This window comes from Osmerus mordax, chromosome 14 (genome assembly GCF_038355195.1).
Source record: "Osmerus mordax isolate fOsmMor3 chromosome 14, fOsmMor3.pri, whole genome shotgun sequence".
NCBI classification, from domain to species: Eukaryota; Metazoa; Chordata; class Actinopteri; order Osmeriformes; family Osmeridae; genus Osmerus; species Osmerus mordax.
Window position 1 is genome coordinate 17,188,837 of NC_090063.1, and position 9,595 is coordinate 17,198,431.

Here is a 9,595-nt window from a genome sequence, read left to right on the forward strand (position 1 = left end):
CCTCCACCTCTCCCCTCCTCCACCTCTCCCCTCCTCCTCTCTAGCTGGGCAGCATTCCTCGAATGCAGAGAGGAGGACCAGAGAGAGGAGAGCCAGGGGACCCAGCAGCACCCCTCGTCCTCCTCCTGCTCCCCCAGCTGAAGAGGCTCTCCCTGGCTGAGCTGGCTGGGGGAGCAGGAGGCCTCTGTTTCTGGCAGAGAAGACAAGCGCCCGCTGCAGAAACGACAGGCAGACAGACAGACAGACAGACAGACAGACAGACAGACAGACAGACAGGCAGGCAGGCAGGCAGGCAGGCAGGCAGGCAAACTGGCAGACCTGTAAAAGTCGTTGTCAGCTGTAACTTTCCTGCCATGTTGCCATGAGTCTGTTACCACGGAGACCAGGAGGAAGTGCAAGTGGGTCACTGTGTCCCAGAGAGAGGGAGAAGGGGAGAGAGAGAGAGAGGGGGAGAAAAAGACAGAGAGAGGGGGAGAGAGACAGAGAGAGGGGGAGAGGTGAAGAGATTTACATGTAGAGGGAGAGAGGGAGGGATGTAGAGAAATTATTCCAGGAGGGGAGGGTGGGTCAAGGGGAGGGGGAGGAGGGGGGAGGGAGGAGCGGGGTTCCAGGAGGGGGAGGAGGGGGGAGGGAGGAGCGGGGTTCCAGGAGGAGGAGGAGGGGGGAGGGAGGAGCGGGGTTCCAGGAGGGAAGGGGGAGGGCGGGGGGAGGCTGGTGTCGGGGTTATTTGAGGAAGCTGTTTCCAATGCTCAGAAGGAGAATGAAAGCTCTCTGCTTTCTTCCCCCACCCCCAACAACACACACACCAAGGGGCGTCGCCAGAGTTTTGGGGCGCCACTTAGAGGTATGCCACCAGGCCCCTGAACATACAGCTCAGTGATGTAGTGTTTTACATTTGACTGCAGATCAAGAGGTCGCCCCCCCCCCCCCCCTCATGTCTCTGTGGATGAAGGCATCTGCTGGGTCAGTGTGTTATTATGATCTAGCAAGGATTGGAAATAAACTATTTCTCTCTCTCCCTCTCTCTCCATCCATCCCTCTCTCTCTCTCCATCCATCCCTCTCTCTCTCTCTCTCTCTCTCCCCCCCAAAATTTACGACAGCCTTTCTTTCTCCCACCCTTATCTCTCCCCTTCTCATCTCTCTCTCTCTCTCTCTCTCTCTCTCTCTCCCCCCAAACTTTACGACAGCCTTTCTTTCTCCCACCTCTCTCTCTCTCTCTCTCTCTCCCTCTCTCCCTCTCCCTCTCTCCCTCTCCCTCTCCCTCCTCTCCCTCTCCCTCTCCCTCTCCTCTCCCTCTCCCTCTCTCCCCCCCCCTCTCTCCCCCCCCTCTCTCCCCCCCCTCTCTCCCCCCCCTCTCTCCCCCCCCTCTCTCCCCCCCCCCTCTCTCCCCCCCCCTCTCTCTCCCCCCCCCTCTCTCTCCCCCCCCCCTCTCTCTCCCCCCCCCCTCTCTCTCCCCCCCCCCTCTCTCTCCCCCCCCTCTCTCTCCCCCCCCTCTCTCTCCCCCCCCTCTCTCTCCCCCCCCTCTCTCTCCCCCCCCTCTCTCTCCCCCCCCTCTCTCTCCCCCCCCTCTCTCCCCCCCCCCCTCTCTCCCCCCCCTCTCTCCCCCCCCCCCTCTCTCCCCCCCCTCTCTCCCCCCCCTCTCTCCCCCCCCTCTCTCCCCCCCCTCTCTCCCGCCCCTCTCTCCCGCCCCTCTCTCCCGCCCCTCTCTCCCGCCCTGTCTCTCTCTCTCTCCCCCCTGTCTCTCTCCCGCCCTCTGTCTCTCTCCCCCCTCTCTCTCTCCCTCTCCCGCCCACCCGCCCTCTCTCTCTCTCCCCCCTCTCTCTCTCCCTCTCCCGCCCACCCGCCCTCTCTCTCCCCCCTCTCTCTCAGCTCCAGTATGAATCACAGTTGTCCACATTCCCTGTGGCTCTAGTCTGAGTCAGGGACTAATTACCCAGAGGCCCATGCCCCCCCCCTGCATAATTCATCTAGGATGAGAAGGCCCCCCCCCCCCCCCCCCCCCAGACGCATTCTGTGTTCCCAAATGTTCTGTGTGTGTGGCTGTGTGTGTGTGTGTGTTTATCCTGTGTGTGTGTGTGTGGCTGTGTGTGTGTGTGTTTATCCTGTGTGTGTGTGTGTGGCTGTGTGTGTGTGTGTTTATCCTGTGTGTGTGTGTGTGGCTGTGTGTGTGTGTGTGTTTATCCTGTGTGAGTTACTATGGGGGGGCCGTGCATGACTTTGTGCTTGACATGGCTGAGTGAGTGAGTGAGTGTGTGTGTGTGCGTGTGTGTGTGTGCGTGAATGCGTGTGTGTGTGCGTGCATGCGTGTGTGTGTGCGTGCATGCGTGTGTGTGTGCGTGCATGTGTGTGTGTGCGTGTGCGTGTGTGTGAAGGGGACAGAGGTGAATCCTGGAGGAATGCAATAAGACCTGCATGAGGAACTGATTAAAGCTTCAATTCATTACTGTAGGGTACATGCATCCCACACACTGCCACACACACCCACACACACATAACTACACACACACACTGCCACACACACACCCAGACACACATAACTACACACACACACTGCCACACACACTCCCAGACACACATGGTTCTCTCCCCACCCCTCCAGTGTGTTTGGGTTAGTACTATCCTCATTCTGTGGTAACTTGGTACAAACTTTACAGTTGGTATTAGGCCTGTGAATTCTTTTGAAAGTTTAGTTCAGTAGGACTGTGTCTTTACTCCTACCTAAGGATTCAGAGTTGACTGTCTCATCAACTTGTCACGAGACCTCTGCCTTGCCTTGCCTGTGTGTGTGTGTGTGTGTGTGTGTGTGTGTGTGTGTGTGTGTGTGTGTGTGTGTGTAAGCGAGAGAGTGAGTCAGAGGGGAGGAAGCCTTTGTTATTTCAACCTAGTGTCAGAGCAGGGAGGATGGAGAGCCATCACGTGTCCCTACTGCAAGTGTGTGTGTGTGTGTGTGAGAGAGAGACAGTAAGTAATGACCAGCTCAACACTTTTGTTCAAATAGAGGATGACACACACACACTCTCACACACACTCTCACGCACACACACTCTCACGCACACACACACACACACTCACGCGCACACACACACACTTACGCACACACACACTCACAGTCCCAGGATCAGATGAAGTCTTCCACAGTATCACATGATGTTGTCATGGTACCCAGAGCGTCTGCTGAGCTGTCTGGGTGTCATTATGACCTAACCCCCCCCCCTCCCCCCCCACAACACTCATCACACCATCACTAACCCCCCCTCCCCCCCACAACACTCATCACACCATCACTAACCCCCCCTCCCCCCCACAACACTCATCACACCATCACTAACCCCCCCTCCCCCCACAACACTCATCACACCATCACTAACCCCCCCCTCCCCCCACAACACTCATCACACCATCACTAACCCCCCCCTCCCCCCACAACACTCATCACACCATCACTAACCCCCCCTCCCCCCCACAACACTCATCACACCATCACTAACCCCCCCTCCCCCCCACAACACTCATCACACCATCACTAACCCCCCCTCCCCCCACAACACTCATCACACCATCACTAACCCCCCCTCCCCCCCACAACACTCATCACACCATCACTAACCCCCCCCTCCCCCCCACAACACTCATCACACCATCACTAACCCTGCAGTTCAGGCACACTACTGTAACACTCAAAACACCATCACTAACCCTGCAGTTCAGGCACACTACTGTAACAGTAGGGGTAGGGGGAGGAAGTGATTATGTTAACTAAGCTTCTACTGCCATCTAGTGGTGATGGGGGCTACTGCAGAAATAGCGGTGGGACGTCTAACTTACAAATGTAATAGTCATGGGCAGGATTCGAAGTAGAACTATTACAGTTTTTCACAATTGCTAAAACAATAAACCCCATTCTCTGAATCCGATGTTCAGTGAACTAACCAATTTGTCAAATCAGACACTCTGACTTGGCAAAACTCTAAACACATTCTCATTCACTGAACACATTTTGCACTGTGATGCACTTGTGCTGCAAAATGGTAAACACAGGCGGCAAACAGTAAACACAACTACAACATAGTTTTCATCTGTAAAACACAATGACTCAAAATTGTTGACACTTTTTTCTAATGGTGGTTTGGGACAATGTCAGCTTTCACCGTGGTGTCCGTGTACAAGAATAGTTCAACATCAACCAGAATTTTTTACTGTAAATGTTTGCCTTCCACCATACAGCCCTTTTCTCAACCCAATTTAATAATTTTTCTCTGTGTGGCGGTGGAAGGTCTATGGTAAGAGCGAGGTAAAAACCCTCTACCAGAGGGTTTTTACCACGTTTTTCTTTGTTGAGTATTAAGTTGTGATGGTTACTGTAATATTTTCAAATCAAATGTACAGTATTTGTATAGCCCTTTTTACAAGTAATGTCACAGAGGGCTTCACATACGCCGATAGAACTGCCCCTCAGCCAACCTCAACCCTCAAGGAAGACAGGGAAAAACTCCCAGAAAAACTCACTAGAGGAAAAAAAATAGAAGACACTTTGGGAGGAGCAATTCAGAGAGGGATCCCCTCCTCCAGAGACGGAGTGAGGGATCCCCTCCTCCATAGACGGTTGGTGAAAGAGAGGTGCAGAACATTAAACTAAACGCTAAACATCAAGAAAGTGTCAATGGGTGTTGAAACACCAAAATCCAGTGTTTCAAAATCCTAAAATCCATTTTCTTTATTGCTACGTAAATACATTTACTGTGTATACATAAACACTTTTGTCTTTACATGTAACTACATGGCCTGGATGCTATGTTCTCAAATTTTTTGTGTTGTGTCTAATGATTGCTCCATAGTGTTTAATATTGATTTGCTGTGTTTATGATCTGGTGTTTGATTTTGAGCACTAGTTACATGGGGGCAAGTGTTTGATTTTGCCAGATGAGTCAGAGGTTTTGGAAATTGAGTTTGAATATTTGGTTTTGACTGTTTGGTTGACTGTTTCAAGAAATGTGTTTTGGCAATCATGAAAAACTGTAAAAGCATTGTTCGCTCGTAGTTTCTTATTTGGAATGTCATAAGTCATATTTATAGAGGTACTGAAGATTGTTATCGTTTATTGACCCTGGAGGAGACTCAGGGACACTGCTGGTGGTTGGTGTTTATGAACACCCACTCTTGTCATCATCGTCTTTCCAGAGACACTGTAACACTCAACACACCATCACTAACCCTGCAGTTCAGGCACACTACTGTAACACTCAACACAGCCGTTGGCTGGCTCTTCCCCCCTTTGGAGAGGGGAACACCAGGTATGGCATCAGCCCCCTTTGAGGCTTATCCAGAAGATAGTAGCATTGTATGAGACATCATATAATGCAATCAGTCATCCTGGTGGTCAGTACTGTGTCTTACTGAGTGGATCAGAAATGGTTGTGTTGGCGGTTTGACTCTCTACTACAACAACCTCCGCCATGGATATGAGCAGGGGCGTCGTTAGACCCTTTTGACTGGGGCACGTGCCCCAGTCAAAATCTGCTGTGCCCCATTAAAATCTCAAGTTTTGAGTTTGAACAATTTACTTTATTAGTCAGTGCATTAATTTAGATTGATAGTCCTGGAAAATTACACAGTATCCCAATCAAGGCTTTAACCGGAAACCCAAACCTATATGCATTCAGAATTCCATATCAGCGCGCTCTTCTGAGCTTGCCAAATAGCCACTGCAGCACGCACACATTGGAATTACTAATTCCAGAAAGCAGGTTATGCAACATAACCGGTTAAATTAACCCACCAGTAATGTTGCTACAATGCTGGGCATCAGCTGGGGAGTTAACTTACCCGGGTATGTCACATAACCTTCTTTCTGGAATACCCCCCCAAGTGTCGGACTCGGCACACAAGTCACAATTGAGGTAGGTAAGATAGTTTCTAAATGATAGGCCTACCCATCATCTTATTTTGACTAAACATAAAAACGATATTACATGAAGCTCAAAAAAACAGTAGGCTATTTGCGCTCAAATGAATGCGAAAAAAATGTGTATGCTTGCATTAGCTATTGATGTCCCTGCCAAAGTTGATATCAAACTTGAGTCCCTGAACTGTCCCTGAACTAGTGGGTTAAGCAAGGGGAGGTTCTATAGCCTAGTAGTGCATTGTGCGCAGCAAGCTTGAAAGAAGTGGAGTCAGTTGGCTGAGCGGTGAGGGAATCGGGCTAGTAATCCGAAGGTTGCCAGTTCGATTCCCGGTCATGCCAACTGCCAGTTCGGGTTAGTCCTTGGGCGTTGTGTCCTTGGGCAAGGCACTTCACCCTACTTGCCTCGGGGGAATGTCCCTGTACTTACTGTACGTCGCTCTGGATAAGAGCGTCTGCTAAATGACTAAATGTAAATGTAAGAAGAAAAGGGATATGAATTAGGGGCCTGTGCTCCAGTAGAGTTTTATGTCTAACAACGCCTCTGGATAAGAGGGGAGTCGCAGCAGACGATTTGTCAGTCATACTGACAGTTCTAACATGAGCTCGTAGATTCTGTCCGCTCTGTCTGAATAATATTGAAGCAGGACGCATCGCGATTGCGTAATGAAAACGAGACTGATGGCAGACCCTAGGTCAAAAAAAAATATATAGGAACATTCTCCGACTTTCTTCTGATTAATTTGCAAGTGTTTTGTGCACACTCATGTTAATTTGAATTTAAATTATTTTTACACAATATAAATGTTTATTTATTCATGTTTAGACCGGCACTGGAAAATGATGTTGAAAAGGGGGAGGGGCTGGCCTCCTCCCTTCTGCACGTGCCTGTGAATGATTGAACCTCATTATCCTGGTAAATATATTTGCATATTGTAGGAGGGGGCAGGGACAATCACAACTTTATTTAATGGACGTTGTTTCCGTTTGAATAGCCGAGCTGTTAACTTGACAAATCTGTCTCGTGAGGCACAATACAACTTTTGCTGCTTATTCACAACGAACCTGTAAGTGTCTGATTTAAAGCGTTATACCTCGTTGCGTATATTTCTCCAATGCCAATATAAATAGGACTACATGTTCTGCCATGCAACACTGCAGCCTTTTCCATGTTTTGTCCGTTTATAACAGCTGCAAAGTTGTGGACCTAAATCACTTGTAGGAAGGGGCTGAGTTGAATGATGAATTCAAGTCTTAACACTAAGGGGTCCTACACCCCATTGTTTGAATTAACAATTTACAATTGATTGCAGGAGCCATTATTGGAACTCAAATTCCCCGTGGTCGTTAGAGGAGGCCTATTGGACAATAAGGTAGGCTACGTAGTAGTCAAGCTACTATTGTAAGGAAACTTCACATGTGCTATAAAATTCTAACGTAGTGTGGCATTGTCAAGTTATGCATACTTCTAGGTTTCTGCTCAAACGTAGGCTAATCTTGTTTTTGTAATGCAATTCAATGTTGACATTAAAACGTGCTCTAGAGTTGCTCATGTTTTAGTCAACAGCCATCATGATATCACTGCTTGTTGTGGATTCTGGCATGTGCTAACTTAATTATTTTGCTTTCATTTGTTTTCTCAATGTGAATGCTTGATTGTTGTAATGCGGCTAATAGGGTAGTGCTGAAGCGTGTGCGTCATTGCGCAAGCGTAGGGTCATCTGGAATTCTGTTTATATATCTTATTATTTTTCAGTCCTGGTTTTGATTCTGTTAAAATTCTTAAAATTAAATTCACTCAACCCGATGCATACTTTTTCAAAAAGCCTAATATACGGAAGTTTCAAAAAGCCTAATATGCGTTAGTTGCACAAAGGGGCTTTTAAAGAAATGTAGCCTATGCCCAGGGTCCGAGTACCTTGTGGCCATTGGTTTTTCTATTTTGCAACCCGTGTTGAAAAACGCAAAATAGGGCCGTAATATAGTTTTGTCATTTTAGTAACTCAAACACACTTGAGTATTACGGCTTGTTTTGGGTTGTTTCGTTTATCAGTTGAAAGACGATCACACTGGTACAAGAAACCCTCCCTCCCCCCCACCTAAATAACCGCTTTCATTTCTGTTGTGCGTTTTAATGAAGTGCTTTGAGGCAATCATAGTGAGCAAGTTGAGGTCAGGGGGGGGGGGGGGGGGGGGGGCACAGGAAAGCCATGGTGAATTACGGCATAAACACAGAAACGGGGAGGTGGAGGGCCAAGCCACTGAAGCCAGCAACTGGATTAGACCTCAAACATTTGGGGAGGAGATTAGTTGTGATGAGTAAGAAATATCCTACTGAACCTTCAAACGGACAGGAAGGCTAGAAATGCAAGCAAACTAAATTTGATAATGTCTATAGGCAAGGCAAATAGCTGGACATGTCTATAGGCAAAGCATAGGCAAACTATTTGGATGATTTGTCAAAATGCTGGAAGTTATTTCTGGATAAAATATGGATTTGACTTCTATAATGTATTAATTCATTCAATTTCTTTTGAAGGTTTGCAGCAAGAGCAAGAATGTCATACCTTACACCGTTGCATAGCATTGGAGGACACGGAGGTTGTCCCTTTGAATTTAGTGGTATCGACAACGGAGCCACGCTGCAGAAGATCTGGGTGTGGGTCAAAGGCTGGCAGGTGAAGGCTCTGAAGATTTGGCTTACTGATGGGCGAAGTCAACTGATTGGAGATCCTGCAGGAACGTTTTCTGAATTTACCTTTAAGGATGGAGAGCGTTTTACCCTGCTTTCCCTGTGGGGAAATGGTGAAGGAACACGATTGGGTGCCATCAAATTCCAAACTAATCATTCACGGGAGTTCTTTGCTTGCATGACAGACTGGGGGTTGAAAAATGAGTACCATATTGATGTTGGCTCTGGTGTCTGCATTGGAGTCTCTGGAAGGGCTGGTTTAGACATAGATGCCTTAGGCTTCCAATTCATTAAATAGTCAACCGTATTGAAGGATGTCCACTACCCCACACTTTATCATGAAATACCCCAGGTGGCCGTTAGGGAAATCAAGTCCATGACCTACGAAAACTGGCCTAACTGAGGGAAGAGAAGCCACACATGCCTTGGAAGAAGAAAGATCCACTACTGAGACTGTTTTCCTGTTCAGGTTCCTCCAAGGAAGACTGTAAATATTGACATCACTATTGGAAGAGTTGCAATTGATCTCCCCTACACTGCCAGAGTGGAAATTACCTGTGTCAATAAGTGTTCTACAAGGGGGTCACTTACACAAATGTAAAAGTGGTTACAAAGGAGTCCTTGTAGTTCCTGTACAGAATCATAAGTTTCCGCAACATTTACCAACATGAGGAAGTCTTCGATGCCGTTTTAATAATTTTGTAAAATATTCCATAAATAAATGAGCAAATTCAGACTTTGACTTTTCCGTAATCCAAAAATCCTATTCCAAAGGCAAGCAGGATTGTTCCAACTCAACATGCATCATTTGACTAAATTGAGAACTAAGCGAGTCTAGGTGCACCCGTATATTATATCCAGCTTTGTATGCAATCATTAATGATGCACATAAGACCCAGATGTGGACATAGTCTTTCTAGTGAGGAGAGCTGTGGCTTTATCCATCACAGCTAAGGCACTCAGCGTCTCTCACTCTGCATGCTACCTGTCAACATGGACCCT

The 9,595-nt window shown here is 47.9% G+C and overlaps 1 pseudogene; it reads left to right on the top strand.

The window, feature by feature from the left end:
• Positions 1–8,295: 8,295 nt before the first annotated feature.
• Positions 8,296–9,264, top strand: LOC136957016 (aerolysin-like protein; annotated as a pseudogene).
• Positions 9,265–9,595: the final 331 nt, after the last annotated feature.